Source organism: Haliaeetus albicilla, chromosome 1, assembly GCF_947461875.1.
Source record: "Haliaeetus albicilla chromosome 1, bHalAlb1.1, whole genome shotgun sequence".
NCBI classification, from domain to species: domain Eukaryota; kingdom Metazoa; phylum Chordata; class Aves; order Accipitriformes; family Accipitridae; genus Haliaeetus; species Haliaeetus albicilla.
The window spans coordinates 22976228-23001242 of record NC_091483.1 but is presented as its reverse complement, the minus strand read 5'-3'; the positions used below and the strand labels follow the sequence as shown (position 1 = coordinate 23001242).

General features: G+C 42.8%; 1 protein-coding gene across 17 annotated transcripts in view; it reads right to left on the bottom strand.

The window, feature by feature from the left end:
• The window catches only part of ADGRL3 (adhesion G protein-coupled receptor L3), a 523370-nt gene that overhangs the window by 158580 nt on the left and 339775 nt on the right, over positions 1-25015 (bottom strand). The window lies entirely within an intron of this gene.

Sequence of the window (25015 nt, the reverse complement as noted above, 5' to 3'; positions counted from 1 at the left end):
ATGTTAAAGACTTCCCATTTTCCCCCCAATATGGCAGCACATGGAGAAAGGTTGTATCCACGTCTGGCTTTCCCCAGCACCCAAGGCAGGGAGCTGACCTGCAGGGCTGCACATTTTTTGAGCTTTGCTCCCCAGAAGCTTGCCCAGCAGGCTAAAGAAGCACGACACATCATATTATTCTTACCCTCCCAGATGTGCTCACTGTGCTACGAAATACAATTTACCAGTCACCTGCACTGGAAAACGGGGGAGGAAGAGAGGGATTTTGGTGCAGAGGAGACCAAGGGATTTGGAGCAATGCAGTCCTCAGAGCCCTGGTTATGAATATTGGTAACCACAAACCACCCAGAGTGGGTTTAGCAACGGTGAATACAGCGAAGCCCAGGGAGGTTTTCTTGGCCACCTCTCAAAGATTTAATCTCATATGAAGAGCACTGTGCCAGCTCCTGCTGTCCTTCCTCTGCTCTTGTCCCAAAAGTCAAACAGGACATTTCGAGCAGCCTTCGTGGGTCAAGCCCAGCCTGTTCTACCTCAGATGAGGCTGAAAAGACTTGGGATGGAGAAGTTAGGAAGAGCTTTTGGGGGGAAACCTAGCCAAAGCTAGCCAGTCCATCTCCTGCAGAGGCAAAATTGCTCCTTATTGTTGTTTTCAAAGGTATCTCCTCGGGGCTACCCACTGCTCCCTCCCAGACACTAAGCAGCAGATCTCGCCGTCAGAAGATCTCATCTTTGTTTGCCCTTTCTTGGTGGGGGGAGAAATCCTGCTGCCTCCCTGTCTGAGATGTTTCTGCCTTATTTTTTCCCTGTCACTTGCTATTTTCACCCTGCTTGTGTTCCTTTAGGGCCTGCCCTTTGCCGCTGTGCTCTTACTATCACCCACATCTCTTGTCTCCCCTGTCTCGCTTAGCTGGACTCTCTCAACCAAGGGTGCTGCTTCATATTATAGTTAAGCCATTTCACAGTGGTCTTCCCTCCCCTGGGACATGGCCAGGCATTTCCATCCCCTCCCTTGCAGCAGGTCTGGCAATTAATTCAAGCACAGAGTGAGCTAGAGCTGCTCTGATGGAAAACGACCCACTGAAAACAATAATTACTAGTTTTCCACTGGCTCAATGAGCAGAACCAATTCAGGCTGCCGTGGCGGCAGTGCTAGATCTGATGTAAAGGAAAGGGCAAGAATAAAAGAGCTAGGGGTGGGATGGGGACAGCTATCAGTGTAACCGTAACATAAAACTGCACCTGGGAACAGTAGTGGCATTGTATATGGATGTCCCCTCCATCCCCACACCGCACTCTCTCCTTGCCCCAGGGAGACTCCCACCAATTGCATCCTTTCTTCACTGCCTTTCAGACAGCTTTTAATCCACCTGCCAGCACAATTTAGAGAGCTACGTCTCACAACTCTAGGTCAAGGGTTTTAATGAAAGCCAAATGTGTTACAGCACGCTCACTCCTCACAGGCAGAGCTTGGGACACAGCCCTGTCTTTCTGTTACTTGTGCCGCTCTTGTTCATGCAGAAAGGGGAGCAGTGGAGGAAAAGAAGAAATCGGGCAGGAGCTCTCGCCATGTTGAGCTTAAATTTCAATGGCAAAGCATCTGGGGGTGTTGCCAGAGAAATCAGCTGAGATGCTAGATTACATAGTAGGAGACACATCTGAAGCAGACAGGTAGATCTGCGAGTCACCAGCCTGGAGACGGTAAATGAAGTGTCTTGTGGTTTCAAATATTGTGAGATGTGGTCCAAGAATTTGTCACTCTCGCTTTCTTCCATTTGTGACAGCCTATAGCAGATGTCCCCTCCAATTCTGCCTTTATTTTCCAGTCTGTATGTCTCTGTATGCATACCATGGTCTCCATCCCCACGTTGTACTTCCCTGGTACTGCCTACACCTCTACTGCGATCCTCTCTCTTTCTCCTCCACCATGTCCCGATCAGGTAAGACCTCACCTCTACTCACCTTCTACGTCAGACAAGTTTCTCTCCAGGAACTCATGACTGCAAGCCTCCAAGAAACAATTTCCGGGCACAGGCCTGCTTCTCTAGCTCCTGACGTGCATCTTCTTGTCCAGCTTAATGAATCCCATCTTCCATAGCTACATGACCACCTACCACGCAAACCTTAACTCCTATCTTCCATGGGTTTCTGTGATTATTCCTCACTGCGACTGCAGCCCTGAAAGGACTGCCAGACAACAAAGCATTAAAGCAGTCTTCGTTGTTACAGGTATTTTTATCAACTGCTCTCATTAAGGAAGTGCAAAGAGATGCGTAATTTGTTTTCCAAGCAGGTCAGTGCACCCTAACTTCATTAATCACTTCTTCTGATCTGCAACGGGAGCCTTGAGACACGCAGTACAGCCTGCTTGGCTCTGCTTCCAGTCTGCTGCCAAGCTTCAGCTAAAGCGCAGAGTCCCTGCAAGAGGAGATAGACTCCATCCCAAAGCGAGTGATCAAGCAGTAAGAGAGATTAACACTACGTTACTTGATGAAGAAATGAAACAAGGGTGGGTATTTTCTCCATGACCTGAAAGACTGCAATCTAAGCCACCTCATCTTCTTTCTTTTTTTTCTTTACTTCTTTCTTTCTTTTTGAGATAAGGTATGTCTCAGCATGAAGGACATGGCTGCCTGTAGAGAGATTTTGACAACTCCCCTCTGAGTGCTAAAATGCTGTCAGCCGAAAAACTGAGCTGTTTGGGCAAATTGATCCAGCTGACAGACTTCCTCTCTGTTTTTATGTTTTCTCTCTCAGTCAAAAGCCTCCTAAAGAATCCATGTTTTCAGTTCGATCTCAGAGAAAGGGGAGAAAGGGGAGATCACCTACTTTTGTGGCACTGTTCACCATTAACCTAGCTGGAAGGAAAAACCTGTAAGAGGAAGAGGAAGGTTTCAAAAGTCTCTCGCATCTCCCCATTGCACACTGATAGAGGATCTGAATACAACAGTTTCCCTAACTCACATATAGCAACTGCCTACGGACTTTCTGACTGCTGGTGAGGACAGTCAATACATTTTGGGTGCAGACAGTAACTGCATAGGAAGCAGAGCTTTTAGGCCTAAGTTTATCTCCAACACCAATAACAGGCAAGCTGCTAGATCAGCCATCCAAAGAAAGCCTTACTGGGATTTTTTTCAATAATCATTAGGAATCATCTCCCCCTTCCTCAGCCCAAAGAAAATGACATCTAAGCATTTTTAAACCTTGTCCCTAGCTGTGAATATATCTGTAACCTTACCACATCAGTGACAGTCTGAATACAATTTTTGATGGTCACATCCTGGGAGCACTCTTCCCACTTTATAGCAAAGATTAAGCATATTCCTGTCAGTAAAAGAGCATCTCTTTCTATCGCCTTGATCGGGAACTCCAGAAATCCCCAGTCCTATAAGGTGAAACAGTGCCAAGCAGCCCAAAAGTGCCTTGCAAAGACAATTTGGGGCTGCCTTGTTTTTGCACCCCTTTCATCTTTGCATGTAACATGGCTTTATAACTCGATGACTACTGTCTTGCTCCTTGGGTCTTTCTCCACAGTTTTTCTACCTGCGCGTGATGTTTATTTTTCTTCTTTACCTACCTGCTGTAAACTCAGCTGGGGGAATCCATGCTCAATGTGGCCAATGTTTTACTTTTTTTTTTTTTTAAGACCCATGCAGCAGAACTGCTGATTTATAGATTCAAAGAGATCTGAAGTCTGTAGCTTACCAATTTCAGTTTTGGTGAAGTCAACTATGGACTTTATAAACTTCATTGTGTCCCTTTTCATTGCTTCATGAAGCCAGGAACAACACAGGAGGTTTCAACATCTGTTCCCTTCATGCTGCCATCCTACAGTTCTTTCTTACTACATGGCCAGGGACTGAGAAGTTTGCAATGGGTCAGTAACTGCACAAGCCCACTGACTCCAAAATAACTGCGCCGAACACAGACCAGATGTTTCGTACAAGGTCAAATATCATTTTTTAGTATCAGATATTCTGTATTTGGAACCTAAATTCTTTAAGGCCCTTCAAGCATGTCTCTGGATTATTCTTATCTTCGTTCCCACAATGTTACTGTAGGCCTTTGGATGACAGTTTTGATTATAAGTCTGCACACTGCCTAGAACAATAAGATCCTGATTGGTACTTCTTGAATAATACATATTAATTCTCGCCTGAGCCTCCTTCGCACTGTATGAGTCATGCTGGATGTCTGTCCTCTGCAAGGGCAGCAGACAGGTCTGCAAGTGCACCGCTCTGTCTTGCCAGCGCTGGGGCAAGTGTCCCAAGGCACCGCCAAATTTCCTGATCCCATTGATCTAGCTGCATACACGCAAGGGGAAGAGGCATGTTACACTACCTCGTTTCTGATGTGCCTGTCTGGCCCCAAAAAGGATTACAGGAGACATACAGTATGACTGAAAATGAGACCATGAGGTCTGAAAAGTATACCCAAAAGGTGGTGCGTTTCAGACCAGTTGAAAACTCTTTCAGCTCCTTCTGCCTCAGCCTCCTTGCTCTTTGCAGTGAAATATGCTGCTATAAAATTAATAGACAGCTTTAGTTCTGAATATTTTCCTTTGCAACAGACAATATTCAAATTGTCCTCAGTCATATATTCCATCACCTCTGAAACACAATCACCCAACACCTCAATGAAAGAGAAATACTTTTTTTCCCTTCAGAGCTACGGCCCCTTAGTTGCTTTAATTAATGTACAGATTTACACATTCATATATGCTAGCCCTGATCACCATCTCAAGCTAAACTTCCTCTAACAGGCTAACCCTTAACCTTGCATTTGGGTTTCTTAAATGATCTTTTGATCGAAGAACTGACAAACTCAAGCTTCAATTCTCTGGCCAATCTGGCCTCTGTAAGTGACATGAAGCAATTCCTTCACCCTCTTGTGACACGAGCAAGGAAGAAGAAACGCCAGTATCTCTGACTGGATATCTGAATGACATGGGATTCACAACTTTTAAAGAATTAGCTTCACGCTGAGCAATGGTAATGACTATCTTGCTGCTGGGGAGCCCAGGATGGATACATGCTTGTCTTCCCTGGATCAGGGAAAGGAAAGAGCAACTCTGTTTAATCCTTCTTGTTTAGTGGATTTGGAGCCACTCACAGGGAGGGATGATTTCTGGGTTGGCTCCTTGGGATTGAAAACACAGTCTCAATAATATCAGCCATTCCAGCTTTGATTGAAATAATAGCTTCAATTGAAGTAACATTGGTTGAATGGCTCAGTGACTACTACAGCAAGAATTGCGTGTACACAAGAATCTGATATAAGACAGTATTTTGCTTTCAGCAACCTGTATTACAAACAAGCCTACTTGCTGCGAGGGATTCTTGGAGAAGGAAAGGAAAGGAAAAGGAAAAGGAAAAGGAAAAGGAAAAGGAAAAGGAAAAGGAAAAGGAAAGGAGATTAAAAAGAAAACTTCCAGTGTGGAAGTAGTTGGGACCCCACTGTGGCAGTGATACCTTCAGAGCAGCATAAGCTCACCTTTCTAAACCCAGCCATCAGTCCTTAAGCAAACCATCTGAACCCTGGGCAAGCCTCAGCCGAAAGTCCACCTCCTTTCTACAGCCCCTACAGATGGAGGGGAACACCACTGAGGAAGGTGGCTGCGCTGCTCTCTGTGCCAGTATACCATTTCAAAGTGAGTTTAAGCTCCTTTGCACAGGTGACTTCTTTGTGCAGGAGTTCAAGCTTTCATTGTCCTTCCTTCCAGGGATGACTTAATTAGAGATGGGGTTTCTTTCTAAAATTACTGGATTTCAGGAATCATGCTGTTGTTATTTCCAGGCAAATCGAATAGAAGCAAAGAGGGACAGTAAATAGGGGGGGAAAGTCCCTAAAAAAAGAGATAAACTGGCACATCTATGAAAAGGACAAGACTTGCTCACCTTCACAGCAGGCTGGAGACCCTGGCGTCTGATCCTGTGTCGCTATGTTCAGGGAACAAGTCCTCTGAAAGCTTTTCCTTTGCAAGAAGCCAGCCAAAAATGTCCAATTAGTTTCATACAGACGAGAGGCCAGATTGCAAACGCCCTGTTACTTGACACAAAGGTGGCTTTCTGCTCAGGATAAACAGAGATTTAAAAACCACTAGAAGATTTTACTAAGGGGTGAGACCAAAACAAGGGAGTGATTGCAAGAAAAAGTGGAGGGCAACAAAACATCTGTGCTGTGGATTGAAGGCAAATACCTACACTTTCCGCTTTACAAGCTGGATGAGCAGGGAAGCAGGTTTTCCCCGGGTACCTCAGCCAAGCTGATTACAAAGGTTACAAATGACTGGAACAAGCTTAGAGCTCCTGGGACAACCAGAAGAAAACTAGCCTGTGAAAAAGCCTGTTTGTCAGGTGTTTGAAATGACATTGCTCAAAAGCTAGCGCTGGGAAGACATTTTACTGTCAACCTCAAGCATGTACAAGTCAGGAGACACATCCCCAAATTCTGAGATTACATGCTAAGACTTTTAAGCCAAAAGCAAATAAATATTATGGATTTAGGCTTTTCCTTGCTGTGCCTCAAAGTCTTCAGGAACTGTGTTTTAAAGCTTCTCTTTCCAATTAGAAATGCAAGAAGACTTTTGTACTTTTAAACAGAACTGAAAATCCTGTGATCACAGAGGCTGAGGCTCTGGAAAAACCATCACTGAGCTCAACAACATGGCCACTAGATTTGACAGCCCTTAAGTTTAACTTCAGAGAGCAAAACATAGAGCCTATCTTTGTGAAAATTTGTATTTTGGGAGGGGCAGTTAGAAAATGAAGAAAGCAGAATATAGCCCCAGACGCCCAATCCCCCAAGTGATGTGGTAACAAAGTCAGCCCGCTGGACTTTGCACTGGAGCAGATGAGCGCTTATGTACTCTGTCCTACCAGATCGCTGAGGATAACTTCCTGCAAGGAGGCTGATGATAAGTTGGGAACAGGCACATCGTTAAACAGCCACAGCACCTGGGCAGCTCAAGTCTGCTTAGATTCATGGCACCATGGATTAGAGCCATACATTTTAGCTATTCATGGCGTACACCAGACACATGCACAGAAACGCTGTGACAGCTTGAGTTGTTCAGTGGGAGAAATCATATTTAAAACAGCACGTCAGGTTTTGATTAAACTGGCAATTAAGCAAGCAAAGAGCAACATGCCCTGGGGTTGCAGAGATGATAAGCCAGTTTCAAGACAAATGGCCAAATCTTTAGGTGGTGCAAACAGCTGCAATCTCACTGCCTTCAGCAGGGCTGCACCTTTCCACGTGAGCTGTGGATCCAGGCCTCTCCAGCCTGGGACAGGACCAGCGATATAAACGGTAATGAACTTCATTCGGCTGGGGAGAAGCCATTGTGCAGGGAGGCAAAAATTGACACTTAACAGTGATTTCTAATATAACACAGAGATTTGCAACACAGTGACGGGCTGCCAGCAACAGTCCTCATCCGTGTTGGCCTCCTCTCTCAGCTGTCTGTAGGCTTCTTTACTAGGGGCATGTCCTGGTTTCAGCTGGGATGTAGTTAACTGTCTTCCTAGTAGCTGGTACAGTGCTGTGTTTTGAGTTCAGTATGTGAAGAATGTTGATAACACTGATGTTTTCAGTTGTTGCTCAGTAGTGTTTAGACTATAGTCAAGGATTTTTCAGCTTCTCATGCCCAGCCAGGGCACCTGACCCAAAGTGGCCAACAGTGTATTCCATACCATGGGACGTCCCATCTAGTTTAGGAACTGGGAAGTGGGGGCGGGGAATCGCCGCTCGGGGACTGGCTGGGTGTTGGTCGGCGGGTGGTGAGCAATTGCCCTGCGCATCATTTGTACATTTCAATCCTTTTATTACTACTGTTGTCATTTTATTAGTGTTATCATTATCATTATTAGTTTCTTCTTTTCTGTTCTATTAAATCGTTCTTATCTCAACCCAGGAGTTTTACTTCTTCTCCCGATTTTCTCCCCCATCCCACTGGGTGGGGGGGGAAGTGAGTGAGCGGCTGCGTGGTGCTTAGTTGCTGGCTGGGGTTAAAATGACAGGGCAGCTGGGCAAAAACGGAGGGTTGGGAAGATGACCAGATACCTAGTGTTACCCTATGACTACCAGAAGCTAGTAAGGATCTTCAACCCTGTTTATAAGTTCAGATGTTTTTCTGAATTAAAATAATATGACTCAGTGAATTGATGCATCTTACATTTTCAATGGGTGCAGGACAAATTAGAACTTAGCAATTCTATCATAATCTCCTCAAGCTGATGATCATCTAGCAAAATGTCATTGATCTCATCTATAAGGACCTCCTATTGAGTAGGAGGTCTCCCAAGATGAAGAAATCAGGGTCATTTGAGGTCAGCAGTCCTACTGCTCAAATTTTAGCTAAGAAAATTGTCACAGACAAATTAATGCACTGGAAACATAAGAACTGATCAGTATGTATAAACAAAGGATAGGCTGCTGTCAGATAGCGATTGTGTAGACACATATTGATGTCAGCAAACCCTTTTTGATCTGGTCCACATCTCCCAGTTTCAGACCAAAGGTCCAGAATTCAATTTAAAATACTATCAATACAGCACTAACATGGACAGAAAAGAGCAGGCAATAAGCTTACTGTGGGGTGCAATGAAATGAGAAAATATCACAACCATCCGCAGATGCAAACTATGACTTAGCTAGAAAATAGTGAGCATCCAAGCATTCAGGAGAGACTGCAGTTGGAGAAGGAGGGTCCCATAACATCAAGCAGAAAAGCAAGCCTGTGCTCCTAGGAAAGCAGGAAATTCAGCAAGCAATTCAGCCCAGCTCAGGAAGATGCAGGGCCTGGATCCATCCCTGCCTCTCATTCAGAGAGATACCCTGGAAAGGCACCAAGGTTAATTTTTAACCAAAGTCATCTGTGCTTAGCTCTGCAACGAATGATGGCCTCATAAAAAAAGGCCATATTCACAGTTAGCTCTGCTGGCCACCTCTCTGTCAAGCCTCTACGCCTGGCATTTGACATTTTCAACCACATCATGCATGTCTCAGCTCCCCTTGCTAGTTTGTTGTTAGTGTGATGCACCCAACCATCACAAAATCTGGCACATAATGCACCTCCTGCTAAATGCCAATCCCCCCATGCAAGCCTGAAGCTGAATCTCAGCCCTTGCACCTACCAATACAGATGAAATACACAGCCTCATTTTAGTATGTAATTAAACACTGGACAATCCTAGTTAACTTTGGATATCAAATGCAGCTAGGGTGAAACACAAAGATTTGCTCCCTATGCACAGTTAAGGCGTTGATTTTTATACAGACAAATATATCACCACTGGGCATAGTTACAATATCTGTCCTAACATGAGATTTATGAAGATAAAAGATTCCATCCCAGAATTGCAAATAAATAAATCACCCAGTAATTCGCTTGGTGCACTTGCTCCTTTTCCCCCAAAGCAAAATGCAGGATGTGTGACTGATCTTCCTACCCACTGATCAGCAAACATAAGACTCTCCCTGGTCAGTTCAGCAAGGACTGCCGAGATTTTCCAATGCTTGCCACCTGCAGAGGAAAGTTATGAGCTACGGAAAATGGCAGAGTATGACACAGCCACAAAACAGCTATAAGGCCAGCTAGAAAGGACAGGGAATACTCCTTGTTAGACCCCCTCTAAGTAGCTAAACCACAGTTTCTCTGCTTGGTCTAAAAATGCAGCAAGTCCAGGGTACAGGGCTCAAATAAACAAGAGCTTTACGTTGCTCTGGAAGGGCTGGCGGGCCATAATGTGAGTCCAGACGAGTGCTGGTCTGAAAAACCCGCCCTCCGAAGAAAATCGTGATGTGCGAGGATCTATTTTTATTATGACCTGGAACAAAAAGCTGAAATTTCTAAAGGGTTGTGACTTTCAAACAACATGACTCAAGGGTCACCAAATCTTTCATTGGCATAGAACTATTTTTTTTTTTTCCTTGGGTAATACTAAAACGTTCCATGTTAAACATAACAATAAATCAATAATATAACAACAGTTTAGCGTCACTCATGACAACAGCAGCATCCCAAAGGCTTGTTTTGATGCTTTCCTGCCAAAAAAGGACAAGTTTCCACAAAATATTTTGATTTTGTATCAATGGGACATTTTCCAACCAAAAAAACCCCATCATTCTATTGACAGCTGTTTGGTGTGCTGTAGTGTAAACGTACAGTTTTCTACATCTAAGCACCAGGGCAGTATAAAAAAACCTTCAAACTTAATAGAGGAGGAGGCTGAAAGCAGCGGTGTCCCAACTGTCCCCATTTGCTACCTGGATGACTCCGCTCCTGCCTGCGAAAATCTGCTTCTGAATTTCCATCACGCTGATGTTCTCTTGTCTTCAAAGCAGTGACTGTACCTGGGAACATCAGAGGTTGGAAACTGTGGCCTAGCAAATCAAGACAGTTTAATGGTGTCAGAGTTAGGACCGAGTCTTTGCTTCACTGCAAACCATAGGAAAATTGCCTAACTCAGGAAACCTGCCCATTCCCTCACAGTCTTGCTGCCCCACTTTGGTTCGGTTTAGGCCTTTTTCCTTTCCCGTTAAGCTTAGTATTGGCCATCTGATGTTGTCTAACAGAGCCAAGGACCTTTGCTACGCTGCCAAAGCCCAAGCAGTCTTGCGTAGAGGATTGTACGGGAGGGAAAATAGGTAAAGGGATAGAAATGTATCAATTCCCTATACTGCATTTGGAGTGATGTGTGGAATTGAATTAATTAGGTCTGCATAACATCTTGATGTCTGAGTAGAGTCAGGGAAGCCTACCAAATGCTTGTATCTATCAGAACATGTGCATTGCTTGGGACAGCTTCATCCAAGGAGGAAAAAACCCTCCACTGCCTGTAAAGCTACCGAGTATGTCCCTGTCTTCCATAAGAATAAATGTATATTTAGTTAAATCACCTTGGCAACTGAGCCAGCTTGCAAATCCTACTTTTTCAAATATATCTAATCAACGTGCAAATATCTATCTATCTATATATATACACATGCATACATGTATATATAAATCTAAAACGTGCAGGACTTACTGTCGATAGTACTTCCTCCAGCAGTAGCTTCAGACGACTCTATGCTCAGTGTTTGACTTCAGCTGCTAAAAGATGAAGTCTGAATACCAAACAGGCCTAAATAAACATCTCAGAGATGCAGGTATGGCTTTTACCATGCCAGCAACCATCTCATGGGCCCTCCAGATGCCTGTGCATGAGAACGTCCCTATAGAAGAGAGACGAGGTCTTTCTGGAGAAGAGTTGCTTACCTGGGACACAGCCGTTGACTGCAAGTAGGGTTTTTAATCTGCTGAAAGTCAGAAATGGGGCTAACCTTTGACCTTGGAGCACTGCCCATACAAAAAGCACCAGTGTTTTTCGATAGATAATGAAACCAGGTATATAAAAATCCAGATAGACAAGATGAATTTTTTCTTTAATGCTTTGAAATTGCCTGAAAGATTTTCTCTTCTAATAACTGGATCCAGTTTTCAGGCATTCAGTACAACAATCTTTATGTTGTTAATAAACGCATTTGTCTAATGAATATCTCTTGGTAATCTTGCCCGTAATTCAGGAAACCCAGGCACAGCTGAGATAAAAATATGCACATACTAAAAGCTCAAATTGAAGAAAAAAAAAATCAATTCAAAGTTAAATTACCCATCTTAAATTTCAGTATAAAGGCTACTAGAAATACTGAGTTCTTGAACTTCAATTAATCTTTAGCTATTAAGCCAGAAGGGAAAAAGATTCTTCAGAGTATCAGATGGGAAGCTGCAAAGAGCTCAGATCAGGTTGCGGATGGACGTCACTATCGCTTAAAACTCCCATTCACAGCTCTGTTGGGCTAGTTAACTCATGCTTGTCTTAGGCTCCTTTGGGTTTCTTTTTTCCAGGCATCTGTGTATGACTGCCTGCATGCGTGTGGCATACATTTTCCAGCTTCACTTCTCAGGGATTAATTGACAGAAGTGCTTGTCATGGTTAAATAATTTCATTTAATTTGCACTGTGTGAAGATATTTGGGCAAAAGGGAAAAATAATTAAAATTTAATTACTTTTTTTCCCCTTTATAACGAGAAACAGTTGCATTCCTTGGAGATTCAGCTGGGAGTAGAACGTCACTCAGTTTTATTGTTAAATATGTAACAACAACAACAATAATAATAATAATAATAATACTAATAATAATAATAATAATAATATTATGATCAATCTCTTGTAGTGCAAGAGTGACAAGCCCAGGATAGGTAAAACAGATCTCTAGAATCAACGACAACTGAAGTTTATAAAGATACCGAGGGGACAAGATAACATCAACATCCCCTATTGAAACATCCAAAGGACTTTCTCACAGGTTTCTAAACAAGCAAACAAATAAATAAATACTTTTACTAATAGGCTTGAAGATCTCTCTTCAGTGAGTCATGCCAACTATGGGAAGTGCCACCGTTAGTGATAGGCCAGAGTGTCTGCCATGCATGTTAAGGGATTTCATAAAACTTGACAATCTCTCATTTTTTCTAATTTTAGGCAAAAATACTGGTTTGTTTCCTGTGGTTTCCAAGTGGAAAGAAAGGCTGCCTAAGCCCTCCTTTCCCCTTGATGCCATCTCTCCTTATACATGGCCATCAGAAAAGGGTTTGGCTTCATAAAAAAAAACAACCTGGAAAGGGGCAGAGGAGATGAATCAAGGATCTACTGGAGATGTAGTGTTATTATTGGCAGCTCTGTGATACACAGAGCCTCTTCTCCTGGAGTCCCTGGCCCTTTGGTAGGTCCATCTTCAACTACTACTGTTTAAAGACCTCACCTGCAGCCAGCTACAAGCCTCACGTTTTCCCCAGCTCCCTGTTTGATATCAACAGCCTCAGACATTTTTTGACATGACCCACAATGGCTAACAGGCAACCTCTGTGGCAAGATGAACCCACAGAGGTGTGTGGGCATTCTTGGCCAGCCCTGGGCTACATGGTAGTAGATAACCTCCCAAAACACCAGTGCTTCTGCTCCCTCAAAAGATCCTCACCTCCGTGACAAAGAAGGTGCAACAGGCTCCTCTGAGCTTCTCCAGCAAGGAAATAGGTCACATCGCAAAGTGATTTGGAGGAATCTGGTTAGCACCATGCTGCTAAACAGGTCTCTGCAATCCATGCACAGAAGCAAGAATCACATTTAAACATCATGTCAGCAAGCTGTGGATAAACCTCAGGCATGCACAAACCCATGTCTGCTGCTTCTGTATCCACAAGGCTTCCAAGGAAGATGAATTAAAGAAATGCACCAATGCATGCTATATTTTTAATGATTATTCCTTTTGAAGATTAAATCAGCTTTCAAATCAGAGTAGGAAGAGGACAATAAAGTTACTGTAACTAAACCTTTATCTGGCGAGGACCAGCTTTTACAGCTCTGGATCTACTCACTAAAGCAAAGACATTAGTCACTGATAAATGTCAACAAACTGTAGAAAGAAACTTTTCACATCATTGCCCCCCAACCTAGAAGTCATCATAAGGGGGAAATTTAATGAAACACGTAAAGGCCATGGTTCAGCAAGGCGATGCTTACCGCCTTCGATGTGCAAATCAGGTTGCATGGAAATCAAAACTCCCATTGGCACTAGCCTATACCAGCTAGCCCCAAAGATATTTTGGGGTCATTTTGGCTAATTTAAGTCTTTTTTTTTCGGTTACAACTGATGCATACACTGTCAACTATGTTGGGGCAATGACTTCCAAACATGCACAAGATCACTGTGGTCACAAATTACACTGTAAAGGGAAGAGAGGACTTCACTAGCCTTCCTTGATACATGCCCATTTTAAGGTTTCTTCTCTCAAAGGAAAAAATGAGAAAGAGGGGGTAACATGTCTACTCTCACAGTGCTTAATCTAATGAAGCCACAGCCTTGATAAAACCAGAAAGAAATGCCTGAAGGTGAAGTTTATCCAAAATATCACAAAACATGGTGTTAGAAGGAAAAAAAATACATTCTGACAGTATAGTATTTCAATTTGAATTAAGACATTTTTTAGTACAGCCAATTTATATTTGCATATTAAGAATATGATAATCTCTTTCCACCAGAATTTGCCAGTACGTTTTGACATGAAAAACCTGGTGTGACAACACTCTTAATACAATCAATGGCTATTTACCACAGTGCTTCTTGTATCGTCTACAGTTCACTTCCTTGCATCATCATCTTTTTTTACCCACTGTAAATACAGGCCCCTTTAAAAACGGTGGGAAACAAAAGGCAAAAAACCCCAAACCAACAATCAGAAAACCCATTTGTAATTAAATCTTCCAATACCTTATGGAAAAACTGCTGGAATGAGTTTTTGCCCTTTCCAATGGACAGATGTTCTCATCAACAAGAAAATTAGAACTTGATGACAAACTCTGAGGTTTAAATGTCACTCCCTACCACTCTGGTTCAAATAAAAATGGAAGTGGCATTAAGAGAGCAGTATGCAAGCTCTGCAGACTGGCAATTTCTTCTAATTAAAAAGCAGAGTTTACAGACACATTTAGTGGCACTCATCATAAAGTACACATCTGAAAGTAGAAGGCTTTCTTAGTTTTAGTGCCCAGAAAGCTATTTTCTCATTGCTAGTGAATTATTTGCTTTCTCAGTCTATTCAGGAATTTCCCACTCCTAACAGAGTAACAAGTTTCTAACATCTTTAAAAAATAATAAAAAATCTCAGACCTACCAGTAACTCCCACAGAAGACAACCTCCTGATCAACATCTGAACAAGGTGCAAAAGAATGCAATTCAAGAAGCATATTTTTGACTTTTTACGTATGATGCAAAAAGGCACAAAATGGCCTCACTGACCGGGCAGTACAACCAAAACATTTATAATGCAAATATTATTTTACCTCTTTAACACTGGGAGAGAATATCTACCCAAGAAAAGCACTCCATGAAGTGACACACTGATTGTCTGGGTGCCTTTCTGGAAGGTACACTTCAGTTAAAGTCAAGTCATTAGGCTCAGTACAAGAGGAAGCGGATGAAATCCATTCAAATGCATTACAGAGGTCAGACTAAATGAGCTAATGGTCCCTTCTGGTCTTAAAAAAATCTATTAATCTAATTTAATTCTCTGTTCTACTCTTCATACCAGAGTCAATTGAAACTCATTTATATGAAAAGAACACATTACAGCAGCCTTACACAACACACCATGTTCTGACTATGCAGTTTTAAGCTACCCAAAAGCTTCATCTGCTTCCCACCAAGCTCAGGAGGAGGCTTTGCTTATCCATAAAGAAAGTTTATATTTACAAGAAAGGCACGAGGCAGAGGCACCTCTCCCAACACAATGTTGGATGAATCTGCACCTTAAACTATAAAAATTGACCAGAAACTTGTCCAAGCGCTTTCCACCTTGGCTTGGTTTTTGGGTACTGGCATTCCTCACTCATCCTGATACTTGTGGTGAAGAGTACAATGCTTTTATCAATAAATTCCGTTCCAGTCAATCCAAGGATATTTCTTGTGAATAACTTGTAACACACTCAATATTGCACCAAGAAAATACTTGGCAGTCACTGTCCAGTAAGAAAAGCAAGCACTTTCGTGGAGAAGGCCAAAAATATTCATTGCTGTTAGTCCCTCCGGTGTATACATATGCTCCCGTAAAGCAAATATATTTTATTACCTCTCCCTCAAAAAAAAAAAAACCCAAACCCTCTTTTTCTTCTTCATGCAGCCTTCCCTCAGTACTTCCCTCCTCCTGGAGCCTCAGTGTTCACATTAACATTACCAGTCATTTGCTTAATTCAGCAGTACAAGAGTGCAAAACATCACATGAATTCAGGCTGATTGACCTTAGCAAGCCACAGCATCCTTCACGCGTGCCTTGGACAGAGGGAAGAATTTAACACAGTCTGAGGGGCAACTGAATTTGAGGCCAATACAAGGGGGCTCACAAAAGCTCTTCTTCACGTGGTATGTTGGAAAGACCCTATGAATGGAGTAAGAACTTCTCAGCTGGCATGCCTATACTTGATGCTGCCTTTACTTTTTCTCCCTGCCTGCAGCACACAGATGGCCCTTTCCCCATCTCCGTCCTAAACATCGACAGATGAAAAAGAATTGCAGAGCTGCCTAATGCCTCATCTCTCCAGTGGCTGTGTTAATTTATTCCAGCTATTTGAGGGAAGCATGAATGGCATCCCAGTAAGCCAGCTCAGACTGGTATAAAGGCAGCTGATTTTCCCATCTTCTGTCATGGCCAGTGTATAACTTCTATAGTTTTCAGCTCTGATGTTTCTTTGCTTTTTTCCCCTCTCCCTTTTGAGTCTCAAGCAGCTGCTACTTTGTGAGAACACAGAACTGAGGAGCTACGTAACATGAAACAGCCAGTTTGCTTATTCAGTGCCAGTCTTTTTAAACCGAATCCCATATTTCAGTGAAATTTTCCTTAAGTCCTGTTTCCCCTCAGCACATTTTAATCAAGCAAAAATCCTATTTACTGTTAAGAAATCCCATTACAGTGAACAATCACTACATTGTTTTAATGGACACATCTCTTTCACCTAAGTCTTCATCATCTGCTTTGCCCTCCAATCATGAGCACACCCTTAAAAAAATTCTTTTCAACATAAAAATGCAGGGCAGATATTGCAACTCAAATTCACATGGATATTCGCTATTTGTTCCAGGTTATAATTTATATTTATATATCCTCTTTGGATGCTTTAGACACAAATCAGGAGGTCAAAAAGCCTCTCACTGGCAAAATACAATTCCTTCCAGGACAAACAGAAATTCATTGCAGACTCACTCCTGAAGCCCCCAGTCCAAACTCCTGCCAACTTCAGAGGATTTGTCTGAATAATGGCTGAGCTGAAACTCTCCAGGAACTTGGGGATTTTGTCCCAGAAACTTTTTCATTATATGAACCTTTACTCATGCATACCTGATAGACTCACACGAAAGAAATGGACACTGCTTTATTCTTGGTTTTTTTCAATACCCAACTCTCATGATTTAGCAGAGTTACTAATGCCAAAACGCACTTCAAGAAGGTGTGCTTAAAAGTGCCTATTATCTCATTTTTCTGAGATCTACCTATCTTCCCCTGTCAGGTTGTTGACCGCATTGCCAACTAGCATTTCACAGCCCTTCATGGCTGGTCCCATTTATCCCAGAACTTGGAGATCTTCAAACTAGCTACCAAGATTCTTTTTATACCTTCCACCTAAATTTCCTTCCTATCACCCAACCCATGTCACCCAACCCTACCATGAGAGTTCAGCTGGATTTCCGAGGATAAGGCTGACCTTTCCATTACTCATGTATACCTTGGGTACTTTTTATCAGCACAGTTGTACCTTAAGTGTCTGGAAAGTTGACTTGCTGCCACATCTGAAGGATGGGGAGATGCTAAGGGCATCACCACAACTTCCTGAAGTCAAGGGAAGGCACTGTAAAGCCTCCCCGTAAAGGTTCAGTAATTTTGTAGCTTACTCTTAAAGAGCTTTTTACTCCTCTTTAACCTGAGTATCAAGGCCAGCAGTATGAAGGACATCCAATGCATCCTCTGCTTGCTTTGACTCTAAAGCAGAATATGGCAGGGCATCCACATCTGCTTTCTTAGCTTTATTGGTTAAAAAAAGAAAAATCTGGCATGGAAGCACTGCAGAGTGCTGGCGGCACCGAAGAAGTTAATTAGCAACATTGAACTAGACTTCAGGAGACGAGTCTTAATAAGTGCTGCTAAAAATATTATAGTAGTCATTTCCAGAACAAACACAATCAGTGGCAGACAAGTGAGGAGAGCGATCCAGACCCGTGAGCTGCCATGGTGGAGGTATTTTCAGTAGGGAGCAGAAATAAAAGCTGCTCATTTTAAAAACGCAGTAGCAAAAAACCAAGCTGGCACATGAAGAAGGCATGTGGGACCCCACGTCCCAAGCCAGGCTAGTGGCTCTGCAGCCAGGCCAGAGCAGGGCTGCAGGGAGCAGAAGATGTTTGCACTACATAGGGTCAGCCTTGAGGAATCAGATGCACAGATATAATCTAAGCTGAGAGGGTAATGCCTTGAGAAGAAGCCTGGCAGGTGATAATCCTGTTTTGGGGTGGGAGGAGAGGAGGTGGCGGAGGCAACAGCTCAAAAATGGACCATCCTGGAATCTCTCACCAGGCTAAACCCCCAACCCTGTGTAGATCCCCATCGCTGCACACAAGCCAGCAAAACCTGCTGGCCAAGGGATAAATGATGCATTCATTGCTAAAAAACATATGTAAAAATCCAATGCTCAAAAGCTGTCTCTAGTACATGATGCAGTCCCTTCCTCCTGCAAAAGGTAGCCTCGGACATTTGCTACGTGTCACCTCATGCTCCCTGCCTCTGGCAAACATCTCAGACCCAAAGGGCTGCAACATTCAAAGCTGGGTATCCTGGTTTTGGCTGGGATAGAGTTAATTTTTTTTTCTAGTAGCTGGTACAGTGTTATGTTTTGGATTTAGTATGAGAATAATGTTGATAGCGCACTGATGTTTTTAGCTGTTGCCAAATAGTGTTTAGACTAAGTCACGGATTTTTCAGCTTCTCTGGCCCAGCCAGCGAGAAGGCTGGAGGGGCACAAGAAGTTGGGAGGGGACACAGCCAGGGCAGCTGACCCAAACTGGCCGAAGGGATATTCCAGACCATGTGATGTCATGCCTAGTATATAAACTGGGGGGACTTGGCCTGGGGGGCCAGATTGCTGCTCGGGAACTAACTGGGCATCAGTCAGCGAGTGGTGAGCAATTGCATTGTGCATCACTTGTTTTGTATATCCTAATTCTTTTATAATTATTGTTGATTTTTTTTTTCTTCCTTTCTGTCCTATTAAGCTGCCTTTATCTCAACCCACAGGTTTTGTGTTGTTTTTTTTTTATTCTTTCCCCCATTCCACTGGGTGGGGAGGAGTGAGTGAGCGGCTGTGTGGGGCTTAGCTGCCGGCTGGGGTTAAACCACAACACTAGGTTTGGAGCAAAGTATTTGCATCAGACTGATAAGCTGTGGTGGATGTCAGCGTGACAACCTGGTGGTCTTGAACTTAATGAAACGACAATTAATCACAACTCCAGGCTGATTCCTCAAGTCAAAGAGCTCACTGCAGAAGAGGAAAAGCCGCTATCCTTCATACACAGTTAATGCTTTTTTCCCCTCTGCAATCACCCCGCTATCTTCAGCAGTACATCCCATGTTTGCTGCCAGGAACAGCCGCCTCAGCTTTTCAGACATGTTCTTGGCAAGGTGCTTTCCCCCTCCTGGCGTTTGACAGGATTATGAAGTGCCGAAGTCTCTGGTCTCCTTTTGTTTTGAAGCTTGAAAGTGAAGTTTAGCTTAATCATCTTGTATCTTGCTGCCCTTCCCCTACTTCAACCATACTGGCTGCCCACCTGACCAGCCCCAAGCACTCCTGCTTGTGACCCTGTGGGAACAGGACCTCAGCGCATTGATATTGGCTGTGACTTCACGGCATGCAGGTCTTATAGCAGACTCCTGTTTGGTTTGCAATGGTAACGACTGATCTCCAAAGAGGATACAGCAGTATCCTGGTTTAGCTCCCGGACAGGTTAGGTGTGCTGTACCATTTTCTCAGGCTGGCTCAGATAGGTGTGTCATAGTAGAAGCAGTGACTCAAGGAAAAGGAGGACTCCTCCACCTCCATTTGGTAAGGCTATCTCCTGTTCCATGGTCCTACTGAGAGAAGTACATTTTTATTTAGGAGGAGGGAGCAACCACATATTTATTCATACTGGAGAGGCACTGAAGATATTCCCGCTGTGCTAACCAAACAGTATTAATATTTATGAAATGCTCCAAAAAGGGAGGGTTTTGAAGCTGAGGAATCTTGCACTTTTTAAGGATTTTTTTGTAAGAAGGTAGAGGAAAGAACTCAAACTCTAGCTTTCCTGACAAAAAGCAGAAATCCCTAATTTCAGAAAAGTGTCCAGTGGTATGATACTTTTTTATAATTTTTTAATCAAACGTTGCTTTACAAAGTGGGAAAATTTAAAACAGGATGAAAACGAAGAGACAGATCAGGCCTCAAAATGGGGAACAAATGCAATTCTGGATCCCAGCATGCCCCAGGTAGGTGAAATATCCTCCTGTCCTTCTGAACTTAAGGTACCGTCTGGCCAGCAAATGTAGGTTGAGATGCCAGCTTTGTTGTAAAAGATGTGCTGCTTTCTTCACCTCCAAACTTAGACATGTCTTTCTATCTTAAATAGCAAAAAGGGACTGAAATATTTATAGAATAAATGGGACATGCATATATGGGCAAATACTAGGGGATAAAAACCAGGGCCCCAGTCACGATACGTGTTTAGCAGAGGCTGCTGAAAGCAAGCACTGATCTCTCTGAAAACCTCCAGCAACACTGTGCAACCAGCAGCTGTCACTGTAAGCAATGAAGAGGAACAGGAGCGAGAGAGCTAGGGATGCTCCTAGATGGGAGGAAAGCAACTGGAAAATAAAAACACAGGAGAAGCCGCAATTAAACACTCAGCAGCTCCCTAAAAATGGCCCTTGTCCGCCAGGAGAAGCTGCTCATCAAAAAGGCTCAGCTGGCCTTTTAAAATGCAGCCCAAATTCAACTTCAGACATACCAAGCATGCCTTATCGCAATGGGATCTCGAAGCGATGGCAATTCATATCCTGTGCACAAGTGGGATTTAAGATTCAGCAGCCCTTTTGATGCATTTCCCAGGCAAGGATGTAGGGCGTTAAAGGCGAGCAGCGCAGGAAGCCACTTTCAGCTACCTATTAGCACGTGACAGCTTTGAAACGCTCAAGATCCTCTGCCCACTATCCACATTACTCAGCTGTCAAAGGAAAGGCCTCAGATTTATGATGTGAAAATTACATTTTAACGAGGTGTCATATGTGTTTAAAGTTCTTATTCATCACCATACTGCCACATCTTTTACCCAAGACACAAATGCACTTAATTAGCATATTATAAGGACAGAGGGTTCACCTTATCTGCATTGTAAAACTGCTTTAGGAAAAAAAAACCCCCACAACCCAACAACCCTTACTGAATAAAATGGTTGCAATCACATGTCAAGAGAGCATCCCACAATATTTAACAAAATGTGGAGGATAAAAGTTTGACATACACCCTCTGAGGTTTTTAAAATATCACAGATATGGATGGAAGCTTCATATCACATTTGATTACCGGACTGGCAGTCCACAGTGTTAATATGCAATCTATGGAAGCCACTTAGGCACAATGAGGCCATATTAGAAGCCCTGTATCATATCACTGTCTTCCTTATGTATTGGGCATATTTATTTATTAACTTCATACACCTATTAAACACTCCATATTGTAATGCCTGGGTCTCCTGGACATAATTCAAAACATCTCCTCGAAAGTAGGAGGTCTCTATTTTCCATGTCACTGGGAACGTTTGCCAGGACATGCGAGTCCCAGACATGCACAGAGGGATCTTTATCCAAGTTCAAGTCTTTCCCTGCACTACTTCACTGCTGAGCTATGGGACAGGCTCCAGTCCCTACCCCTGGTCTAAACACTCAGCCAGCACATCCCGAGCCCCCACGTGAGAGCTGCCAGCACTGGCGTGGGGCACCTCAGGCATTTAAAAGGCAAAACTTTCTTCTTCTGGTCTCTCTGCTGCCCAGGAACCCCTACCTCGTGCCCAGCCAGGAGCCACGACAGCCTGGGGAGGTGCAGAGATGCAAAGCCAGAAGATGCGTGTTTGTATGCAGCACAGCGCGAGGAAGTGGGATGGGAGCACTTTACCTTTTTGGAGAGGAGGATTTGTTGATATTTTCTTGAATTTGTTTATGCAGACTGTATCACAAGTGGGTGATGATTAAAACAGGTAACTCTGGTGAATATTAAGACTGATTAGGTTGTGGAAAATTTTTCATTCTGTTGCTACAGCCTTTCGATTCTCTCCCTGCACATGTCTAGCGGGGCACATAAAAAAATAACCTGAACACTTTTCGGGGTTCAAGTTCTTGAAGAATGTGATGGAAAACACTGCTAGAGTTGCAGACCTATTCTCACTGTCGCTTCAAATTGGCAAACTCAAAAGCAGCTACAAAGAAATAACCCAGAAGCTCAGGAGCATTTATGGAGAAGCATCCTCCAAAAAACTCATTTTAAGGCCAAACAGCTCAAAAAAATATATGCTTCAAAGGCTTTTGGTATCTTCAAGTTCACTTCTTGAAGGTAGACATTAATGACAGGTTTCCTGGGATTTGCAGGTACTGAGGAGTGTTTGCTTTCAAAACTGCTTTTGAGATGAATGAAAACAACCCCAGACAAAAGGAAAAAAACCCGAGCATGGCAAATCCTTAAAATGCAGCTTTTCCCATTTCTGAGAAAAATGAACAATTGGTTTTAATTCAATCAAGAGCCCTGAACTGCTTCTACATCAGCTGAATCCAGCTTTGTGCCTCACTTAAGATTTCAGAATGTTTTTTCTTCCCTGGTACCTTCAGCTGCTACAGAAGCTGAGCACTGCAGGTTTTGACACTCATTTACTCTGAGGAGTAAAAGCCCATTTTTTTAAACAGTGGGTGAGAGCAGCTCTGTGACAGTGAAGAACTCAAATATGTTCCAAACCTACATGCACAAACAGACCTTTAATTAAAGCTCACAAAAAGTGTTTAAGCACTGCGAGAGGATGTGATCCCTGCCTTTCCTATAAGCTAAGCAAATCCTGCCCCCTCCCATTTCCCCTGGATGGTTTGGGAAACGACTGAAAATGTTTGATTCTAAGTGAACTGGAGCTCCCAGCACCTGTTTTTTATTTTAGATATCCTTCAAGTGTTTGATACCCAAGAGTTCAAATATGTTTCAAATATGCTACTGGCCATTTAGGTAGCTAAATATATCACTCTTCTTGTTACGATCAATTTTTGGTTTTAAGAGCTCTTCTCCTAAAACTTCACCCTTAATTGTTTTTTAACAACCAATTTGTTCGACCCATCAATTTTATAATCTTTTTTTTTGTTTTCTAATTAAGCAGATAATGTTTTACATATTTTGCTACTCAAACTGTAACCCTATGGAAAATGGCTGCATTGAACATTGCCTTGCTCTAAACAGAGAAACACTGGCGATTTTGGAAGAGGGAGAACACATACCCAAAATCCATTCTGTAAAAAACCAAATAACTAATAACCAAATAAAAATATCCTGGATCTTCACTGCTTTCCTAGTGTTGCATCAGCTCCTGCTCTGCTCTTTGGTGGAGAGACTGGGTTTAAGCCAGCCATATATTTAGTATTATATATAAAGCAATGTGGCATGAAATTTGGTGCTAACCAGAAAACATGTTGCACTGAACTTGGAAGAGAACGAGTCATGCAGACCTGGTCTCCTCGCTCCTCTCTGCAAAAAACCCTGGTGTCAGGCAAGTGTTTGCTCACCTATTCAATTCAAAATCAGTGCTTCTCTTCGACTGACTCGTAAAATAATGTTCCCACTAATCAGGCTGTGCAGGTAATGGAGCAGTAAACTCCCTTCGCAAAGGTATTTTTCTTCACTTTGAAATGCCTTGGCCCATTCGAGCTGTCTTATTGAGAATTTCACTTGCTATCAGAGCAGTCCTCTCAAAAGTCCTCTAAACCTGCAAAATAGGATCTAAACCTGAAATGGGATCCTTATGCATTTCTGCCAAAAAAAGAAATCCCAGCAATTTTCAGAGAAGAGAAATGCATGTAAAATTCAGCTTAGTGCCCACAACATAAAGCTACCAAAAATTCCACAAAAGGAACATCAGAGAAGGCTCAGCAGATTCCCTGACACCAGATTAACCCTCTCATGTCCACCACCCAAAGCCAAAAACTGCTTCAGCTTTCCACCTGAGGCACTGGGGGATTTTAAATTCTCATCCAAACATGAGTGAAATTGAAGGGGCTTCAAACCAGAGTGACACAAGGACAAATCAAATCCTTGCACCTCAAAGACTTTCAGCCCTCTGCAAGGTTTCAATCTGCTCTCCCATCTCACCAGCTTAGACTGAGAAAAAGGGGAGAACCATTTCCTTTTCTATAGGAAAGTACAAAATTTGGGTTTTTCACTGATTACGGCTTTTTTAAAATTAAAGATGCTATTACTGACAACGGTCACCATCTGAAAAAGTGGCAGCAGAGAGTCCGCTGTAATACCTGAATATAATTCACTGAAAAGGAGAGAAACTCTGTGAAATAGAAGGGATGCAATTGATTTTCACTCCTCAGGGATAACCAATCGCTCACAAATTGCTCTGCTTCACTCCACTACTCAGAAAGTACACGGTCATCATTAAGTTGGGAGAATGAGAAATATTACTTCATTTTTTGCTCATTTGAGATCTTGCAGAGGTCAACATCATTGAAAACATCCCTGCTCCTCTCTTAACAGTCACTCAGTTTTGTTCATCTGCCTCTTCAAGATTTCCTTCTCCTCTTCCTTACTTTTTTTGTATAAAAATGAGAAATTCACTGCCATTTTACCACTTTTATTCCACCCCTCCCTAGATTTCATATCCACAGTTTCTTTCAGCATCTCTTGATCCATTTCTTATATGGATAACAGGCTGCACACAGGAAAAGAAAAAGAAAAGCTCAGCAACAGAAACCTCTCAACGTCTGTTTTGCAATCTGAAGCCCTGAATCCACTCATTCACTTCTGAGTTTCTTATTAACAAAAAAAGAGTGTTTAGGGACCAGCTATGTTACAAATCAAAAGTTTACTGTCCAAATTATATTAATTCTGCCTTTCCTCTTACTTTTTGAACCTTTCTGAAGTACACAGTCCACCACACGAACTACCTGATAACTGTGACTACATCACGTACAGCAGTAACCATTTGAAAATGAGTGGGCATATGCTGTTTGGAAATTCTTGCACTGTCATATGAGTTTGACCACAATCTAGGCTAAGTCATGTTACTAATAAAGTGGCAACTGTGAACATAATACTTGCAAAACAATGAAGAAGTTGCTAAAGTTAAGGGAATATAACCCAACTAAGT